The sequence below is a fragment of the Protopterus annectens genome, chromosome 2.part1 (assembly GCF_019279795.1).
Source record: "Protopterus annectens isolate FY-2018-M chromosome 2.part1, PAN1.0, whole genome shotgun sequence".
Taxonomy (NCBI): Eukaryota; Metazoa; Chordata; order Ceratodontiformes; family Protopteridae; genus Protopterus; species Protopterus annectens.
This window is the reverse complement of record NC_056729.1, coordinates 796,660,071-796,681,299: the sequence shown is the minus strand read 5'-3', so window position 1 is coordinate 796,681,299 and position 21,229 is coordinate 796,660,071.

The window sequence follows — 21,229 nt, the reverse complement described above, 5'->3', positions numbered from 1 at the left end:
GCAGAAGCGGACCCAGAATGAAAAAGTTGTGCTAGGAATTCTAGAATTTCATGGACTGGGGCTGAAAAGGGATCTATGTTCCTAGTCTCTGCACAACAAGAAAAACATTTCCATTTACTAGCATTGTTTTTTCTGGTTGTGGATTTGTGAGAGGAGACAATAATCTCACATACAGCCAGGGAAATACTAGGAAGCCTGGCTAAGGCTGGAAGTGGAGCAACCAAGCTGTGAGCTGGAGGGTTTGGAGGGATTGATGCAACCCACCTGACTGATGAATCAGTAGGTCTGGAATCGGATCCAGAGTCCAGGGCTGATCGAGAAGGTAATGGTGCAGGAAAGGGAACCATATCTGTCGAGGCCAGAAGGGGGCAATGAGGATCATTTTGCAACCCAACGATATTGCTTTCTGTATGAGTTTTGGAATCAGGGGAAATGGAGGAAAGGCATAAAGAAGTCCCTGAGGCCAATCATGGACTAGAGCGTCTCTGGGTGAGTGACCTGGAAGCAGAAGAATGGAGAAGTAGTTGCTGCATTTTCTGTTGAAGCAGGTGGCAAAACAATCGCAGCAAGGCTATCCCCATTTGTGGTAGATAAGATCCTCAACTTCCTGGTTCAGAGACCACTCATGAGGCATGAGGATAGCTCTGCTGAGCCTGTCCGCTATGATGTTGGACCTCCCAGGGATGTGCGTCGCAATCAGAAAACGTTGGGAGGAAATCGCCCACTGTCACAGTCTGAGTGCTTCTCGACACTGGGGGTAGGACCTGGTTCTGCCCTGCTTGTTGATGTACCACACCACTGACATGTTGTCTGTTTGAATTGCAATGGTCCCAGATCGAAGAGTGTCCTGAAGGGCTTACAACACTAGGAGCAGGGCTCTCATTTCTAGGACATTTATGTGCAGATGGTACTCGTGAGGTTGCCAAGTGCCTTGGACTGTCCTGCCCTGAAAATGCGCCCCCCCCCACCCTATCAGGGAGGTGTCTGTGGTCACTGTGGCTGTCTGAGGGGGCTGAATAAAGGGTGTGCCCTGAGTCACTAGTGGAGAGACCATCCATCAGGAAAGGTGCCTTTTTCATGCTTCTGTAATCATGATCATGTGAGACATGGGCAGCTGTTGGAAAGACCACTGTGTGAACAGAAGCCACTGAAGGATCCTCATGTGAAAGCGGGCCAGTGGGATTAGAAGAATGGCTGCTGCCATGAAACCCAGAGTTTAAAGGACGGACCTGACTTGGATTCTTTTGCTCTGCATTAGAATTTGTACTTGCTGATGAATTGTAGACACCCTTTCTAGCGGTAGCCTTGCGGACATGTTCCTTGTGTCTGTCTGCTCGTATGTAGGTGATAGATTGACAGGGAAACAAGGCAGATTTTTCAAAGTTTATTGTAATGCCTAGCTGGGAGCAGATTGTGAGTGTGTAGTCCCTGGCTTGTAGAAGTTTATGCCTGGTAGTAGCAGTAAGGAGCCAGTCGTCTAGATATGGAAACACCCGGAATCCTCGATGTCTCAGGTGAGCCGTGACCACTGCCATACATTTGGTGAACACCCTGGGGGCTGTGGTGAGACCAAAGGGCAGAGCTATGAACTGGTAATGACTGGCTCCCAGCTGGAAGCCTAGAAATCTCCTGGAGTGCCTGTCCATCTTGATGTGGTAGTACGCGTCCTGAAGATCTCTCGAGCACATCCAATTGTCCTGACCCAGAAAGGGTAGAATGGACTGTAGCGTGACCATCTGAAACTCTGTTCCTTGTACAGACCTGTTTAGTCTGCTGAGATCCAGAATCGGTCTCCAGTTCCCTGTCTTTATTGGTACCAAAAAGAACCTTGAGTAAGTTCCAGATCCATGCTGGTCTGCTGGGACTTCCTGGATGACTCTTTTTTTCTAGCAGTTTTGAAACTTCTATTACTGCTTGGTCCTTCAGATTAGGTGGAACATCTGGAAGGGATTTACTTGACGGTAAGGGGGGTTGACAGAAGGGAATTTTGTAACCTCCAGATATAATGGACCATACCCATCTGTCTTGCATTAAATTTTGCCAGGCCTTTGGGCACAGTGAAAGTCTTCCCCCGACTGCCTCCAGTGGTGAGCAGCCGGGCAATCCTTTAGGGATGCTGAAAGGGTGTAACAGAAAAGGATTTATTGTTGCCCTGGTTCTGCGGACCCCCTCTGCCATGAGGCCAGCATCTGTTGTTATTATTTCCCCCTCTGACCCTGGAGGAAAAATTGCTACGTGTGCCAGGCAAGGCTTCCTGGGATTTTCGGAACCACATTTTGACACTCTTCTGACCTTTGGGGTATGGTCTAGAAGGAGTGGAAAAAATGAACTCCCATGGCAGAGAGAGTCTTGCCTTCTTGCTCACACCTAGTCAAAGTGTCTTTCACCTGTGGTCCAAAAAGAAAGGAACCATCAAAGGGGGTGTTGGTGAATGACGCTCGAAAGGGTTCCGCAAAATTACACAGCCGCATCCATGCATGCCTCCTAAGGGCCACACCCGTACCTGCAGCTCTACTCGCACCATCGGCAGCATAGGAAATGAGCCTCATGGAGGAGATAACTACGGAATTAAGCATCGCCAGCTGGGAATCTACTTTAGCTTGAGCCCCCCTCAGCTGATGGATCTTGAAGGGTATCTCCGAGCTCTTTAAAGAGATCCATTTGAAGCCGGGTAAAATGACATAAGTAGTTCAGTGACCTCATAGAAAAGGTCGCTGAAGCAAACATTCTCTTCCCGTATCTGTCCATGTTCCTAGACTCCTTGTTAGGAGGATGGACAGACCAAGAGGTCTCCACTAACTCTTTTTTGGTGGCTGCTGCTACCACCGTGGCATCAACAGGAACACCTTTGGTAAGGAACTGCTTATCTTGGGGTGCTGTGATGAATTGGCCAGGTCTCCTCAGAGTTGGTTCCACTGTATCCAGAGCTGACCAAGCCTTTCAATCCACCACTGCCATAAGTGGATTGAAAGGTGGAGAAACCCAGAAGGTGGAAGGTCGGGAACCGAATGCATCCAGAAATACAGACTCATCCTCGGTAGGAGCTAGGGGATTCCAGTTCCCCCTCTGCTTAAGCATTTCTAGGATGTCTGAGAAGGAAACATCTTCATAGGGAAATCTCGAGGACCCTTCCAAATCATCTAAGTCTGTATCAGAAGTGTCAGACTCAGGGGAGTCAATGTGCTTCCTCTTGCACTTCTTCTTACGAGGGGCTCCTCTGAATGATCAGGGGAGGCCTCGGAAGAAGAGGAAATACCCAATGGGGTGCCCTGGAGTGCCGATTCCCTACGCTTGGGGTCTGGAGGAGGAGCAGATGTTGGCACAGGCACTACAGGGGACGGAGCTGGTGGGGCCGATAGTGGAGCTGACTCAGTGGCCAGCACACTCCTCATAACATTGAAGGTGACCCTGCCATGATGCAGAGAAAGCTCTGGTTCTGAAGAAATCAGAATCCTTTCCCGCACCAAAGGAGACAGCTCCGAGGCCAATGTAGGAGCCGAGCTCACCTGCGCCAAAGCTCCAAGAGGAGAACGGGGTCGGACAAGGATCCGATGCCACTCGTCCCCACAGAGCCAACGAGGGAATCCCAGTTCCCAGATCCCTTGACAGAAGGCACCACTGAAGGGATCGGAGCCAACGTCGGAACCGAAGGAGATAGAGTTATCGGAACCGACGGTTCCACTACTCGAACCCCAATGAACTCCGGCTCCGAACTCATTGGAGTCGGAGGAGGAACATCAATAGAGGTGGATGGAGCCAACACCTGTTGAGGAGGGCTGGACAACATCTTGGCAAGTGCCTGCGACTTTAGCAACCTACTGGCCACTCTCTCCACATCATGATCGTACAACCTGGAGGATCGAGAGGAGTGAGAGGATCGGTGACTGTGCTTGCTCTGAAGCAAAGGAGACCGAGGAGCTGAATGTACCGATTCCAGTGAAGGGGACCTCAGCCTCTTGTGGCTCCATGAAGGCTCTGAAGTTTCTGATGGAGCCGATGGGGAGATAGTCTTATCGGTACCAGCAGGAACCAAAGTAGAAGGTAATGTCTGAACTGAGGACGGCTCCGAACTTGGAGCGGACGGCTTGGTAGATTTAGGGGATTTCACAGGCTGAGAGCTCTTGGCTGGTGAATCCTGGGGTTTTAAAAGACCCCTAAAAATAAGCTTATTCTTATGCTCCTGCAGGACTCTTGGTCTAAAGGCATGGCAGAAAGAACAAGAGTCCTGCAGGTGCACAGCGCCTAAACAATAGATGCAAGAAGTGTGCCCATCTGTCAGAGACATTTTCTAACAGCATGAGTCACACTTCTTGAATCCAGACACTTTGGATTTGTTTGACATCCTGAAAGGAAACAACAAATACAACAACAGCTACCAAAGCAAAATACAGTCTACACAAAAAACACACTATACTACAAGACTATAGATAAAGTTTTTTTTTTTTTTTTTTTAATTAGGAAAGCCTCTAACTTAAACGGCTAGTCTATGAAGAAAGGTAGAAGGAAAGCCTCTAACTTAAATGACTAACCTGACAAGAAGAGGATAGGTGGAGGGATGGGGAGAGCTCTCTAAGTTAAATGAGTTCTACAAGGTAAAGAAGGGATACTACAAGTAAACACTAGCTATTACAAAAAAAAAGACTAATCATTAACAATAAAACACTGAAATATAAAATTCTATAGTAAGAAAGTTATACAAAAAACTTTATATGAGCCTGAGCCAGAAAAATGACACCTTGCAGCTGAAGCAGCAAACTAGATCTGGGTAGCTATCGCTAGGCATCATGGGATAAGGGGTAGCCTCGAGACAGTAAATAGCTCTCGAGCTATAGAAGATGACCAAGTCGGTGCTGAGGATTGACTCCAATTCCAACCAGCAAGAACGACGGCGAGATAGACAACTTAACATGTAAGGCTCCATGCAATCCAGTAAACAGAGCAGAGGGGTGCTCATGAGCTTGTCGACACTGTAGTGTTTGTGGCATGCAATTCACCTCATAAGCATTGTTTTGAAATCTAGCAAGTAGAAAGGTATTTGTGAAGGAACTGTGTTAGTGTTAGAAGTGTACATGGAAAATTTCCATATATAGAAAAGTAAAAATTGAAGAGGGGCTGTAACAGCCCAAATAGAAGGTCAGAAATGTCATAATAGGCATAGATATGTGCAAAACTATGCCCTGTAAATCCAAAAATGAATGCAAAATAATGTAAAATAGATTTTTTTTAATACCCACATTATGTTTGTGCAGCCCGCAGCTTTTATGCACAAAAAAAAATATTATCCCAACACAGCTGTGTTGCCATAAACTGCAGTAACAGTATGTTTGCAATGTTATAGCAGCAGACCACACAATCCCAGGGCTATCCCAAACAACATGGCAACATGTTCTATTTCCTCAATATATGGGGGTCAAAGTGTATGTCTCTCTGTTGTTGATATTGTCAGGAATTAAGCTTCACTTTCTGGTGTCTCATATGGCTTAATCTCATGTGGTTGATGGTGTTCATGATTTAAAGCTGGCTGCACCTAGAATATTGCATCTGAGGTACTCCTATGGTAGGAGTCCCACAGACTGTTAATATGTCACTATTTGTTACTGCAAGAAAGCTGGATAATGCCAGAGATAATGGAGGGACAGGGGGCCACAGCTATGAACATTACACATGCTCTGAGTAACCTAGAAGGTGGCTAGCATAACAGCAAGTTGTAACAAGTCAGAGTAGCAGCAGGATGTAAAGGCCATCATATAACTGTGTCAGTACCTACAACAAATGTATACCACAAGGCCAGCAGTATAAGATCCAGAAGTCACAAAATAAAAATAAAAATACTAGTTCTGTTGCAAATAACTGGCTGAAAACAGCCCTTTATTAGTAAGACAGACCGGTTTCGGCAACCAATGCCTTCTTCAGTGTATGAACATTTCACACAAAATACCATTCATTTATAGACACACCCCACCTGGGAGACAAGTGGAAAATGCAACCAATGTATGCTTAAAGAGGAAGAGCACAAAAAATATATATATATATATACACACTGCTGTAATGGCCAATAGTAAATGCAATCATGGCCTAATGCTAAAAAATATACATAGCTATACTACATAATTAAGCATGAAAACATGGCTTAACATTAAATAACAAATATAACATTTGTATAAATTTCATGTAATAATGAGAAAAAATATTTAGAAAAAATATTATAAAATGCCCCCAACATATTATATTGAGAATCATGAATGTAACTGGTATGAGAAAACACATAATATTGTTAGTATAATCATAACCATGGGGTCACATCAAGAACATGAACAAAGTGCACTAAGTGTTCCAACCAAAAAATGTGTGGTTAATACATGATGATGTAGCCGGATTGGGGAATCCATGTTTGGTCCAAGATTCCATAAAGCTTGGTTCAGCTATAATCAAAGAAGGTATGTTGATATACCTGTAACTGCCCTTCATGGGATTCTATATGAAACATATGAAGAACTGTAGAAACATATAAAAGAATAGAGGCATATAGATTACTATAAACCAATAATCATAATAATTCATGACGAAAATATGTTGATAAATCATTTAACATAAACCTGAAACATGAACTATACCCACCTCTATCCCAATGGTTACAAGTGGTCATTGAGTCCAGGGGGAAATAGCGCCCCCAATGTAATGATCCAATGTTGTTCCTTATGAGTAAGAATTTTATGCCATCCCTGGGGATTGCTGCGGTCACCCAGAATTCTGTCAATGATTACAAAAGAAAACTGTGCTTCAGGATGTTTGAGAGTATGTCTGTACAGGGCATTAGTGTCTTTCTTGATTTTAATATCTGATCTATGCTCGTTGATCCTTGTTCTCAAGGGTCTAGAGGTTTGACCTACATAAAAAGCTAAACACCGACAAGTTGCCAAATAAATCAGCCAACTGCTGCTGCAGTTGCCAAATATTCTGCATTGATACACTTTGCTAGTATTACAATTAGTAAGTGCCTTGGTCTTAATAACTTGTTTGCATGAGCCACAATGACCACACGGAAAAGTGCCTATTAATATGTCCCCTGATATTGTCATTTGATGGTGTATTGCTCCCCCACTTTCTTTATGTTTGAAATGTGAAAAGAGAGAACCAAGAGTTCTGCCTCTCCTATAAGAGAAGTGGCATTTCTGATCCAATATTGTTCTCAAATATTCGTTGGCCATGAGAATATTCCAATGCCTATTAATAATACCCTTAAGAGCATTGGAATTTCTACCAAATGTAGTTACAAACCGAATGATATTTGTGGAGCCATCCCTGGTGTTAGATTGATACTGTAACAAAGTTTTTCTCTCAATATTTTTGATCAAATTCCAGGCATTAAGAATGTCTTGGTGTCTATAGCCCCTATTGGCAAACCTGTGATAGAGATCCAAACCATCTCGATCAAAATCACCATGTGTCGAGCTCAAGCGTTTGATACGCATAAACTGTGACTTGGGGATGTTGCGGATGGTGTGGCCTGGGTGCATGCTGGAAGCATGCAACAAAGTATTATATTGAGGATATTTGCGATAGGATCTAGTGTTCAGTGTATGGTCTGTATTTCTGGTGACGGTAACATCCAAAAAGTTAATGCTTTGGAGATCGTATGTAACCGTAAACTCTATACCCCATACATTTTGGTTGAGATATTCAACAAATTCCTGTAGATACCTAACATCTGCCCGCCACACCATCCAGCAATCATCCAAGTACCTGCGCCAAATGTCTATTTCGACCAAAAAGATGTTATGAAGTGGGTCATAGATCATGCATTCTTCAAAATATGCCATGAATAAATCGGCATAAATGGGAGCAAAGGATGCTCCCATTGCCATGCCCTGCAGTTGCCAATAGCATAGTCCTTGGAAATAAAAAACATTCTTGTTTAGAACATGTTCTGTCATGCAGATAAGCAATGTATTGAACCCTGGAGAGTATAAAGCAGCCCTATCCAACCAATATTGAAGGGCCTGTAGACTAGCCCAATGTGGAATGCTAGTATATAAGGCCTTGACGTCCAATGAACACATAAGCCACCCCGGCTCAAGTTGGCAGTCCTGTATGATCTGTAAAAATTGGGTCGTATCTTGCAATCTAGCCCTTACAAAACACAACAATGGTTTAAGATATTGGGTAAGAAAAGCAGATAAAGGTTCCGTCAAAGACCCAATACCAGATACAATTGGTCTGCCTGGTGGATTGGTGATGGACTTATGTATTTTTGGTAGCAAATATAATATTTGTTTCTGAGGATCCTTAACTGTTAACTGAAAAACACAATTTTTAGTTATAATACCCTCCTCAAGAGCAAGATTCAAAAACCTATCTATTTCCTGTTTGAAATGAGTAGTAGGATCATATGCCATGTGCATGTAGCATCTTTTGTCAGACAGTTGAGATTGACCCTCATTCAGGTATAAACTCATGTCCATGACAACCACAGCTCCCCCCTTATCTGCTAGTAGGATGGCAATATTTTTGTTCTCCCTAAGCTCATTGAGTGCAGTAGATTCCTGAGTAGATAGATTGGATCTCATTATGTCATGTTCTCTATGTGCAAAATGTAGGTCTCTAAGTACTGCTTGCAAAAAAACTGAAACATGTTTATGCATATGTGGTTGAAAATCCGATTTGATAAATCTAAACTCCTCAGTTCTTTGGGAGTCTTTATCTGCAAAAAACAGTTTCAAATTCAAGTTACGGCAGAAACTCATGACATCAGTGACAGTATTATGTTCATTACAAAAGAACCCAGGGATAAAACCCAAGCCTTTATTCAAAAGTTGTAAATGCTGTACAGACAAAGTTTCCTTAGATAAATTCAAAACATTTTGATTCACCTCTTGATTTACGTTAGAAAATTTTGGATCAACCCCTCGAGGGAATTGGGCATGTTTACCAGTTCTGTGTTTGCGTCCACCCCTATGCCTGGGACCTTGTCTAAAGGGATAACTCTATTCGATTTTTTTCTATGTGGTGAATCCTTATTGCTGGAACTGTCGTAATCAGTACATGGGGAATCCTCCCCTGTTGAGCTGGCATATGTTTGATCCCTGTTTTTCAAAATAGACCGAGGTCTTTTCTTGTTAAGACTATGAGTGGGAACATTAGATGTGGAGCCGGAGCTGGTACCCATGAATTTCACTGTTCTCTGGGAGTCAAAAGGGCGCCCCCTTTGATAGTCTATATAATCTCTTTTAAACTTTTTAATTTTTCTTTCTTTAGTAATTTTATCATGGTTTGTGAGTTCCTGTGATAGCTTGTTGATAGAGTCTATCACAGGAACTCACAAACCAATCTCTGTTGTTGATATTGTCAGGAATTAAGCTTCACTTTCTGGTGTCTCATATGGCTTAATCTCATGTGGTTGATGGTGTTCATGATTTAAAGCTGGCTGCACCTAGAATATTGCATCTGAGGTACTCCTATGGTAGGAGTCCCACAGACTGTTAATATGTCGCTATTTGTTACTGCAAGAAAGCTGGACAATGCCAGAGATAATGGAGGGACAGGGGGCCACAGCTATGAACATTACACATGCTCTGAGTAACCTAGAAGGTGGCTAGCATAACAGCAAGTTGTAACAAGTCAGAGTAGCAGCAGGATGTAAAGGACATCATATAACTGTGTCAGTACCTACAACAAGCCAGTGGGTGCCATGTAGTAGTATATTACAAAGAAAAAAAAACTATCTGAAGAGCAGAGCAGATATATGGGGCAGAATGCTGGACATCCTGCAAAACATGTACAGTTAGAGGTGTGAAGTCTGTAACCCTATGTGTGGTGTTACATCGTGTACCCCAGTCACAGCCTACCTACAACTACTTAGAGCAGGAAACATGGACAAAGTCATGAACAGTAGTGGGACAAAGGCCCACATATTAGGAGAAGGATTAACTAGTGGCCACACAAATGTAGAAAGTGCAGAGAATAACAGGTCGTCCAGTAGCATGGGTTCCCTGCTGTGTATGGAGTCAACAAAACAACTGTCTGTCATCAGTCCCTAACGTCAATCTATAATGATTTACCACTGATGTACCAGAAAATCACAATGCTATGTAAAATGTACCAGACATATTATGCAAAATCCTGTGCAGTCTATTGCAATCTGTACACACCCTAGGAATGACTCAGATATTATGTGCAGCACACATCTGGGCAATCCCTTGGAAATAATATCAGGGAGGTGCTGGACTGTTGAATGAGGGGCAGCAGCCAATTGGCTGTAGCACACAAAATCCCAGACTGGAGTACAGGTAGTTCTGGCCTGGAGTCACCTTGTAAGTACTGATGGTCACACTGGGCATGCTCTTATACTTAACTAATTTTGGCCCATGTCTGATGCCTCATCTGCCTAAAGAACTGATATGTGAATATATCTCTGTGCATACAAACAGGTATGTATCTGTCTCTCCCTATCCCCCTCTGACATGATTACCCTTATCTATCACTATGCAGCATATATATATATATATATATATATATATATATATATATATATATATATATATATTTATATATGTGTGTGTGTGTGTGTGTGTATTTATATGCATAGATATATAGAGGTAACATATATATATATATATATATATATATATGTATACATCCACATAGAGGTGTAGAGTGATGTAGTGCTGCAGCAACATGTACACCAAATATAACCTTTGGTGGGTGCAACTAGTATTGTGAGCTGTAGTGTGTAGTAGTAGGTAGGTAGGAGGTATAATCCCACATCAATTATCTTGTGTGTTGTGTGTGCATGTGTCTGTGTGTGTGTGTGTGTGTGTGTGTGTGTGTGTGTGTGTGTGTGTGTGTGTGTGTGTGTGTGTGTGTATGTACATATTTCCCATACAGCAACACAGACATGCCTATGTCTGTGGAATGGCCAATCATTTTATGGCTCTGTGACAAGTGTCCTCCACATCAGTGGCCTCCCTGTCAACAGCTGCTGATGTCATTCACCTTAACAGTACTGGCAGACATTCTCAGAACCCATAAGCTCCATAGCACTTGCAATAAGTATGTAGTAAGATAGTATATACTACTAGATAGGTAGGGGCTCTAATCTCAAAAAAGGGCAATTCTGTGAATGAGTGTGTGTGTGTGTCTGTGTGTGTGTGTGTGTGTGTGTGTGTGTGTGTGTGTGTGTGTGTGTGTGTGTGTGTGTGTGTGTGTGTGTAAATATACCCCCTTGCAGCAGTGTGTCTGTCTCACCTACCTGTGTGCAATGGTTATACATTTTTAGGCTGTATCAACCTTCTCCATTGGCCTCCTTTACAGGGCTGCTTATGTCATCCACCTTACCAGCACTGACAGACACTCTCAGAACACATAAGGACTGTGGTGCATAAGATAAGTGTGTAGTCAGTGAGTCTGTCTCACCTCTCTATGTGCAATAATTATACATTTTCAGGCCCTTTCAAACCACACACTTTACAGGGCCTGCTGATGTCATCCACCTTAACAGCACTGGCAGAGACTCAGAACATATAAACTATGTTTTGCATGAGATAAGTATGTAGTACTATAGTATATACTACTAGATAGGCAGGGGTTCTAGTTTCAAAAAAGGGCAACTCTGTGTGTGTGTGTGTGTGTGTGTGTGTGTGTGTGTGTGTGTGTGTGTGTGTGTGTGTGTGTGTGTGTGTGTGTGTCTGTGTGTGTGTGTTGGTGTAAATATATCCCATTGCAGAAGGGGGTCTCTCTTGCATATGTGTATGCAATAGTTATACATTTTAACTCATTACAGCCGAGTGTGCCACCAGACATTTCTGCAGTTACCTCCTACTGTGCCTCTAGGCATCAAATATTGCTTGCTCATATTTGCATTAATAATTTCAAAACCATGCTGTATACAAGGTATCAGAATATTTTATCATGAAGCATACATGATGGCAAACACAACTGTATTGATATTTGACCTCTGTCAATGATTAATTGTTTGAACTGTAAGGTGATAACTTCATTTTTTTAAGGCTCAAGCCACACCCACTGGGAGTTAAAGGTACACACTTAAAAGAGCTGTACTGGGGGAATGAGCTAAAGCCCTGTGAGTAGTTGCTGGCCCTAAATAGCTCACATCAACCTAGGCATACATGCTATCTGCTACCACCTACAGTTGTAGGTACAGAACAGTCAGGTGATATATATTAAAAGTAGCATGCCTTGTCATGGGGTATGCATGCAGGATTACACTGTCTACCCCTATTGTTCCTGATACACTGTTCTACACATGCGCACCTAGGTAACCATGCACATATACAGCCAGACCTTACTGATGTCATATTTCTGCTATGCTACCATGCCATCCTGAGCCTCTGTATTGCCACCAATTCTCCACAGCATATCCACTCAGACACCTGCAAAAGAAATATACAAAGTTCTGAGAGACATGTGTCAGTCTGCAATACCACCACCAATCTAACATCATGGAACAAAGGTACAAACACTTTGATGGTACTCATGACACACCCCAGCACACAGCACATGTCATGGCATAACACAACCGCACTACAAAATGTTGTGTAATGTACTATAGTCACCCTGTGCATCAGACCCATATTTGTATGTCCCTGCATTGATGGTATGGATGGCAGGGATGTGGCACAGATATAATCACATGCACACGGTGTGGTGTGGGAGTGACAGAGGCCTAGGCTGTGCCAAACATTTGACATATTATGTGGGAGTGAGGAAGGGTTGCTGGTCAGTTGATCCATGGAGAGGTGCTGTGTATGTCTGTTGGTGACCTGCATGTGACAGTGATGTATTAGTGTATGCACGTACACAGTCAAGCCATGTGCTAGCCCTACATGTGGGTATGTTGGCCAGTTGTGGACCTTACATGACAGACTGGACAGTTCACTATCTCTGGCCATGAACACAAGAACTGGCTCTGCCAGGAGTGGCTTTGGCACCACCATGCCCAATGTTAGATGCAGTACTAGTCACTGATGGTGACTGGTATCTGCTGGCCCGTGTCCCTCATGGGACCAACCAGGACCACATGCCCTTCGCCTGCCATGTTGTGGTGTGGACAGCATCCTCCCCTCTGTAGTGCTGGAGGTACTGCCACTATGGGAGTGTGAGTGTGCATGGCCACGTGGACTCTCAGCGAATGCTGTTTCTGACCTATAGCCACATGTCCGAAGCCCTACTCCCACCACATGTTCTAACACAATGTGCTATCTAGGACTATCAATATCTCACCCCTTTGTCTGTCCACTACATCAGTGAAATGATGCAAGGCATCACCAATGTGGTTGAGGGAGTCACGGATGGCATGCAGTGATGCATCTATAATCCTGAGCATCCATCTGGTGTTGCATTTGGAATGCGCCTGTGCTTCCATGATGGACAGAAACATGCATTGAGCGATCTGTGATGTGACATCTGTGACAGGTGGTGGATGGGCAGCAGTCCTCCTTAGAGCATCCCTGGCAATCTGCCTGTGTGGGACCTTGCCAGTCCTCTGGCTATGGCTAGTGTCCACAATGACTGATGCCATAGTCGCCACACCCTCCTGTTTGATGCCAACACATTCTAACTGTCTGATATCTGTGGCCTTATGGCACTTGGTATGTGTGGGCATACTGTGTGCAGGGAGAATGGCGGAGGAAGTGGGACGTCAACCCATGGGACAGATTCAGCCTCCAACAACCTCACTTGTGCCTAATTATTGCCACCATCATTATCAACGTCCAGTGAGACACTGACATCAAGTTGTGAGAGGGACACACTCCAACCCCCAGGGTCACCTGTGAGGAGGAAGACAAAATAAGTACATTACTACATGAACTATTATGTAGGTAATCCACACACATACACATACAGATGAGGAGCCACAACTGCGTTACATATACCAGTGTTATTTCCAATCCCATGCACAACACACAAGCAGACTACAACATACACAGACAAGCCAGATGCTTTTCCAATTTGCACTGCAGCTATGTCTGGTTAATGTTGACAGTACTATACATCTGTGCGATAAGCAATATGTCAGTGAATGTGATAGACCTACACCTAAAATACAGTGCACCCATCTTGAGCATACTATGCCAGTTCTAATGTTACTGCCTCAGATATGTACCATAGCCATATTGTGTCTGAACAGGCAACTGTGAGTGATTGACATCTGTATAGGAGACTGCATAGACCTCCTCAAAAATAAGTTAATCTGTGTTACTGCTCCTGCATATTTACAACTGTGATTACCCATTAAAAGCACATCAGTTAAGCTGTCCAAAATTTAACATACAAGTATTGCACTCTGACTAAGCATAACAGTTATGCTTAGGGCAAAATGTCAGCAATTAACATTCGTAGGGTATAAAGGATCCATCCAACAAATGTAGCAAACTTACCAGGTACAGACCCTTGGACTCCGGCCCCATCTGACATACCTATTGAAATGTGAGGGAGAAGTATTGTCAGCAATACCAGATGTCGCATTGTTACAGGGTAATATGTGCATATATCAACATGTACAGTAGCTAATGTGATACTGCCTACATTGCTGATATTTTGAGTATTTGTGCACAACTGTGCATTAAAACCAAACCAACCACCCTCCCCCATGCAGATATGACTAATACCCATGTACTGGTATGCAGAGGCTGTGACAGTGACTGATACATTATTACACTGATGAACACAGGAAGCTTACCTGGATGCTCCTCTGTTGTGGATGCTATGGTACCCACCTCCACAATGTATGGGGTGATGGATGCGTAGGAGGTGGTGGTTGTTCCTAGGTCTGCCAGGAATTCCTCTGGCTGAGAGTGGTTGTTCTGCTGCAGGCCCTCCACCAGTGGCAGCACGGTCCCTGGCCACAGTGGCAGCCCTTTGCCATGCAGCATTGACCATATCTGTGGCCCGGTGTCAGACTTGCTTGTAGGGTCTGTCCTGTAGCCCTACATTGCTGACTGCTGTGATGAGATCAGCCCACAGTGCTGCATGTTGGTCATGATTATGGTGAGTCCTGGACAGCAGAATGACATGATGCAGTCTGAGGCCATCCAAGATGACATTATTTTTAGCCTTTGAAAATGGCAAGTGCCTCCTTTTATACATCCTTTCTGAAAGACAACAAGAGGAGGAACATCTCACAGGGCCAGATACATTGCTAGCCACTATGTACAGACACTGTACATCCAAAGTGCCCTGCACTATCCACTGCTACCTCCCATGCCATAGCCTGCAGTCTATCAACACACTATGTATGTCACTATCACAAACATAATAGCAATACCGGTTATGTCCCTTTGTGCCATGACAGAGTGTGCTATATGTCTCCACACCCATCAATGCCAGCTAATGTACTGTGTCCCCTGTGGGCATAGTGCCACTACTATGTCATACAGCCACTGTCATACACATAGGTGTGTGTTTTTACATGTATCTGGGGACAGTCCAGCAACATCACTGTGCCACAATGACAGACAGCAATAAAAACCTGTTGTAGTCTTTCCTCTCTGTAGGTTTAATACCTCTCCAGTACACAGATGTTTGCTGGATATGTACGTGTACCTGATATGTGTGGTCCTTTTGGCAGACACCTGCGGATGTCTGGCAGGTGGTTGGCCAATAATTGATGGTTGTTCCCAGAATACCTTGAAAACAGTTATACTACAGTAATATCGGTCACTCTATTCATACTCTTACTTTGTATGACAATATGTATACTCTGCTGCTGAGGTTTGGCTTGAGTCCCCCCCATAATACTGTGTATGACCTGACTTCCTGCTATAGGGGGTTGCCAGGTATGTCAGTCATAGCTATCAAGCAATGACATACAAATGTTGACTAAACTGTGACCTAGCCAGAGTACATCAGGGACAGTCATGGACACCCTTACAATGTCTGACCTATTCCTGTGTGACATTCACAGACTGAGAGATGCTGAATGACAGTACATCATGTGATATGACAGCTGTGTCCACCTTTACTTACTGTCAATATGTCTACCACATAATCCAGTAGAATTCGTACAGGGGCCAAGCATTGTAGGAGGGAGTGAGAAGGCTACAGCTGTGATGTAATTCACAGCAGGCACAATTGAGAGGCAGACCTGTAGCTATCGTACAGCAGATTATCAATTACATGTCATTCCCAGAGATGTACTACAGATCTACTGTTGTAATCCCTAGTCTCCATAACTGCATCCTCCCATCTGCATGCCATTATATGGGGACTTGTATTACATACCTGGTAGAGTATAGTAATCCTTTGGTGAAGAAATCCTGCAGAACAATGCTTGATAAATCATGGTCTGTCATGGTATGCCAAGTTACAGACCTGTTTCCCATAGGTAGTTACTTGCCTTTTGTAGGTAATGGTCATTAACAGTTAATTGCCTGTGCACCATGGTTCAGTCTTGCTAATTGCATACAGAACAGCTGGGTTGCACTTTCATTAGCCAATGACATGGCACAAAAATGCAATATTTAAGGCCTTCATGTAGACCTTAGCCCATTTCTTAGTCAGTGAGATGGGCATTACAGCATCATACAGGGTAGGTACTAATAATGTCCACTGTTAAGATTTATGAGGCATGTCCACACTTTTCCATGTTATGTTTGGCCATTGTCAAATGACTTTATGATTATCTGCTGGCAGTTCAGTGTTAAACATTGTGGGATAAGGTCAGTAAGAGGGAAGAAACATGTGGATGTCAGCCATCATACCTGTCAGAATATGTATGCTGCTGCAGTAGCTGCTGATTTATCAGCACTGTATGTTTGTAGGGGCAAACTGTGAGACATGTCCCTGCTGCTTGACCTTTGCCCCCACCCCTTTATTTGTTATTATTTATTTATTTATTTATTTATTATTTGTTTAAGGGGAAAGTCTGACTTGGAACGAGCCAATTTGCCGTGGATGCCCGAGAGAAACACTCCAGAAACGTCTTTGAAATGTGAGAGGAATACATGAGCACCCAGAAAAAAACCACAGGAATGCAGGGAGGACATGCAGACTACATACAGAAGGCACTCCAGCAGAGAATCAAACTGGAGAATCTTTTTCTGTGAGGCAACAATGCTACCACTGCACCACTGCACCATCTGTGCACTGTTTATATATGGGTGTCATGTGGATCCATTTTTCTAGGGGGTTGTAAGGTATGGTAGGTCTGTAGTAGGTAGCATAACATACAGCTGCATATGTTGCAACCTGCAGCTGTTGCTGTTTGTCTAGGACTTATAGTGGGGAGTGTGACCATCTGGAGGACAGCAAGCTGTATGTGTCACTGAGGGAGCAGTGTCAGCTCTGTCGTCACTGCAGAGCTGAGGTGATGGTACCCATAACAGTCCCATCAAGGCATATGCTTAAGGTATATTAGTGCCAATCTGAGAGTAGTAGGCAACATATAGGTAGGCTATATGAATATGTGCAGTGTATCCATACTTACAGTCCTTTGACTTACTAACATGTGTAGAAGTTAATTCAGTAGCAGAAACCTGTTTTGGTTAAAATTGCATGACAAAGTCAAAATTTGCTGTATTGACAAGAATGTAATTGAAGTGTAACACACTGGATTTGAACCCAGGACTGTGCGTGGCAAAATGTACTGCATGCATGGGATTTAGCAGACTGAACTATTGAGTCACAGCTGCAGTGCGAGTGTTTGCAAGATATATGTCCATGCATACAGTCTGTCACACAGGAATTGCATCAGCATGTGTTTTCTGATGGATATGAGGTGTGACACTCAAATGTCTGTCATGATTTTCTAACCTCAGTCTTTAATCACTTGCCAGTACTGTAGCAGACAGATATGTTTTTGTGAAAACATGCCAAAACTAGGGGGCACAAATGGGGACATTCTGCAACAGTCTGTACAATTGACAGTTATACCTGCTATCCCAGACCTCAAGTTCACCCAGTAATAGTTATTTAGCCTCATACTGGTGTAGTGTCTGCATCACAGTCGCAAGTACACTGCCAATTTTCTCATTATATGTACTTGCAGTGTGTTGTTGGCAATCAGGATATGTTTGTGGAAATAGCTGTTTTATTTCAGAGCTGAGTGGCCTGGTGAGCTAATGCACTATGTTGTAGTTTACAGGGGTCTGGGTTTGAAAATTAGCAGGAGGTGATTATTTTGCAGATGTACTTAACAGGGTCAGAAAAACAGAAGTTGATTAAGGCACTTTTGAGCAGTTTTAAGTGGGTTTGCATGGCACACTGCACCACTAAAACCCGCACTAATTTTAAAAAGAGAAAAGAAAAAAGTGTTATAGGAAATGGTGAAATGGGGGCATGCCGGGAGAAAAACATAATGAAAGGCAAGTAGTGATGTTCAGGAAGGTTAGAGGAAAGGACCATAGCTCTCCTTTTCTTCTACAGCAACAGCTGTGCAGGTTGCAGACAATTTAGAATTTGGAGCTTTACACCCCAGAGAGAGGGGTGAGGGCAATATAACTGTGTTGATTAATTCATTTAATAATTGATTGTGCCCAGTGAATGCAGGTGCAAAATGGAGAGCTACTGTATGTATGGGGCAACATTTGTTTCTGGGACAGGCACCCCTTTTTTAATGTGAGAGTGGAATGATGGGTAAGGGATATAGGTACATATGGGGAGGTACATTGGGTTGGAGAAGTTGCATTTGCAGACAGACAAGACAAACAAGACAGCATACAGGGGCTGTGTGTGACACATGGGGGGGGGGTAAACACCTTGGATGGGGAGGGTATTGTGGAATCAAAGAGCCATGTGCCCCCAGACAGCAGCAGTGAAACTGAGCTCCCCACCCATGGGCTGTCAATACTGCTCCTTCACTGCCCCGAAGGTAGTTGCACTGGAGGCTGGGCATCAGGGCCACCTTGCCCCTCCAGGCTGGTGAGTCTGCCCTCAAACTAGCACAGGCGATTCTCGTAGCCATGATGCATGATCTTGTGCACCATCACTGGTAGCTGTTCTGGGGTGACAACCTCCCTTCACCCCCACTCCTGGGGTGGAAGGGCCCCATCCCCTGGGTGGTTCCACTCATAGGTGGTGCAGGGCCAGCAGAGGGGGCACCATTGGCTTGGGACATGGTGCCATAGTCAGCTGAGGTAAGGTATGTGGATTGCCAGGAACAGTCCTACCCAGTCGAGCTATGATGCTGAGGTATTTGAAAGTGTATAGGTTAGTAATGAAAAATAACATTTAGTTAGTTATAACAGCATGCCAGATCATTGCAAATAATCCAGTAACATGACATTGCATAGTATATGGAACCCAACAATAAGTGAGATAAGAGTCAGTATAGTAACAGCATGCCAGTACCAGTTACGGCATTAGACCAACAACATAGGTAAATCAACAAGGTATGTTGGCATGCAACCATTGTAATACATAACAATAATAAAACACAAGGCCCAACATAATGTTTTGAGAAGAGCATATGTCAATAGGAAACCATAACCGATGTATAACCATAATAAATTATAATGCAGATAAGGGGTGGGGGGAGAGAGAAATAAAGTCCATTAATACCAGTATAGGCAATATTGTTTACAACAGTACTCTTATATACTCAACAGGTCTGCCCTTTCTTTATGTATGCATGTGCCCTATAGCTTCTGTAGCACGTACATACCTCTCATGCTATCCACATGGGACAGTATGGGCCAAGCTGTAACACCTACAGGTACACAACTATAGAGTACTATTACACATCAGGAGGACATATATGACTACCAAGGTGTACTGTGGTATGATATAGTGTGACTGTGCTATTGACATAAATCATGTCCATTATAGATCTGTGACAGAGGGATTAGGCAACAGTGATCACAGTCTGTGTCAGCATGACACTTGAGAGACATGCATCGTGCACAGTACAGAGAGTTTCCGCTTATCACACCGTCCTTGGCAGGCATGGGGTTAGACTATCAGCAAACATTCACAGACACACCAGAAATACAGTCATACCAAGAGTACATATGTTATTTATTGTATTAACTTTTATTAGTATTATACTTGTCTTTAGTTTCTGAAGTCTTTTCACATTGCTGAGCAATGCTGTTAACACTCTATTATATCTGAGCACACAAATTATTAACACATTCTAAGGGCTACTGCAGCCATTTATTTACCTGTAATTCCTGTGGGGGAGAACATCTGTTCACAATACATATGTGATTCAATAATATTTACAAATACTTGTCATTGGATTAGAACCCGAGTCTGTGTGTGACAAAATGTACATCAGAACTAGCATTTATTAAACTGAGCTGTTGAGACACTGCTGCATACTGACTGATTGATATTTGCCTAGAGCTCACCTGCTAACAAACTATGACCTGGTAATAGAAGTTAATTGTTATACAAGACTGCACTAACAGTTGAACACACATACATGAGATTCATGTATGACAGAGAGTTTAGGTGAACTGTACATTAATACAAAGAATGCAGGTGTATACCATGTACCCCTAGTGGGTGGAAATATCTGCGATGTGCAAAAACCATATCAGAGTGCTGGGATGGCTGCCTGATCCGTATACAGTTGCAAAGAGTATATTTGCAGTCTACAGCTACTACAGTTTCATACTTGCCTGCAGCAGCGTACCTTAGAGCAGCAAAGTTAACACAAGACAATCCTGATATACACAATATATCTTTGCCTTCCTATTATTGCTTTAGATCTTCGTGCAGAACAAATATCATAATGCATTATATTTTTTAGTATAGATCCAATTCTACAGTTTAGCAGAACACTCTTTATTAGCTAACCTTCAGTCACTTAGTCATATTCTTCATTTTTTTAGTTTACAGCAGGTGTAATACTCGATTTTATGAACAACAGCCCAAAATACACACATATTGCAAAGGACAGCTTTATTAGGGGTGACTTCATGCAGTGAGTGGTATATTTTTCCAGTCTTTATTACAGAACAGTTCATATAATGCATATGTTGCAATACAGCTCTAATTCCACAATCAGTGCAGTAGAAACTTTATTTCTTTAACATTCTCAGGTTTCATGCTTCCTTCTTTATTGAACTATACCTGGCATTACTCACTTAATGCAGTCCAGCTGTATGACCACATTCATTGCAGTACAATCAAAACTGTATATACCTAGTGGCAGTTAATACATTACTCCTTCTTGCTTATATGACTATAGATTGCAAGATAAGATACATTTGTACTCACCATACTTACGGCGCAACCTGGTCAGGTGCCCTGCATGGGCCTCTATGTT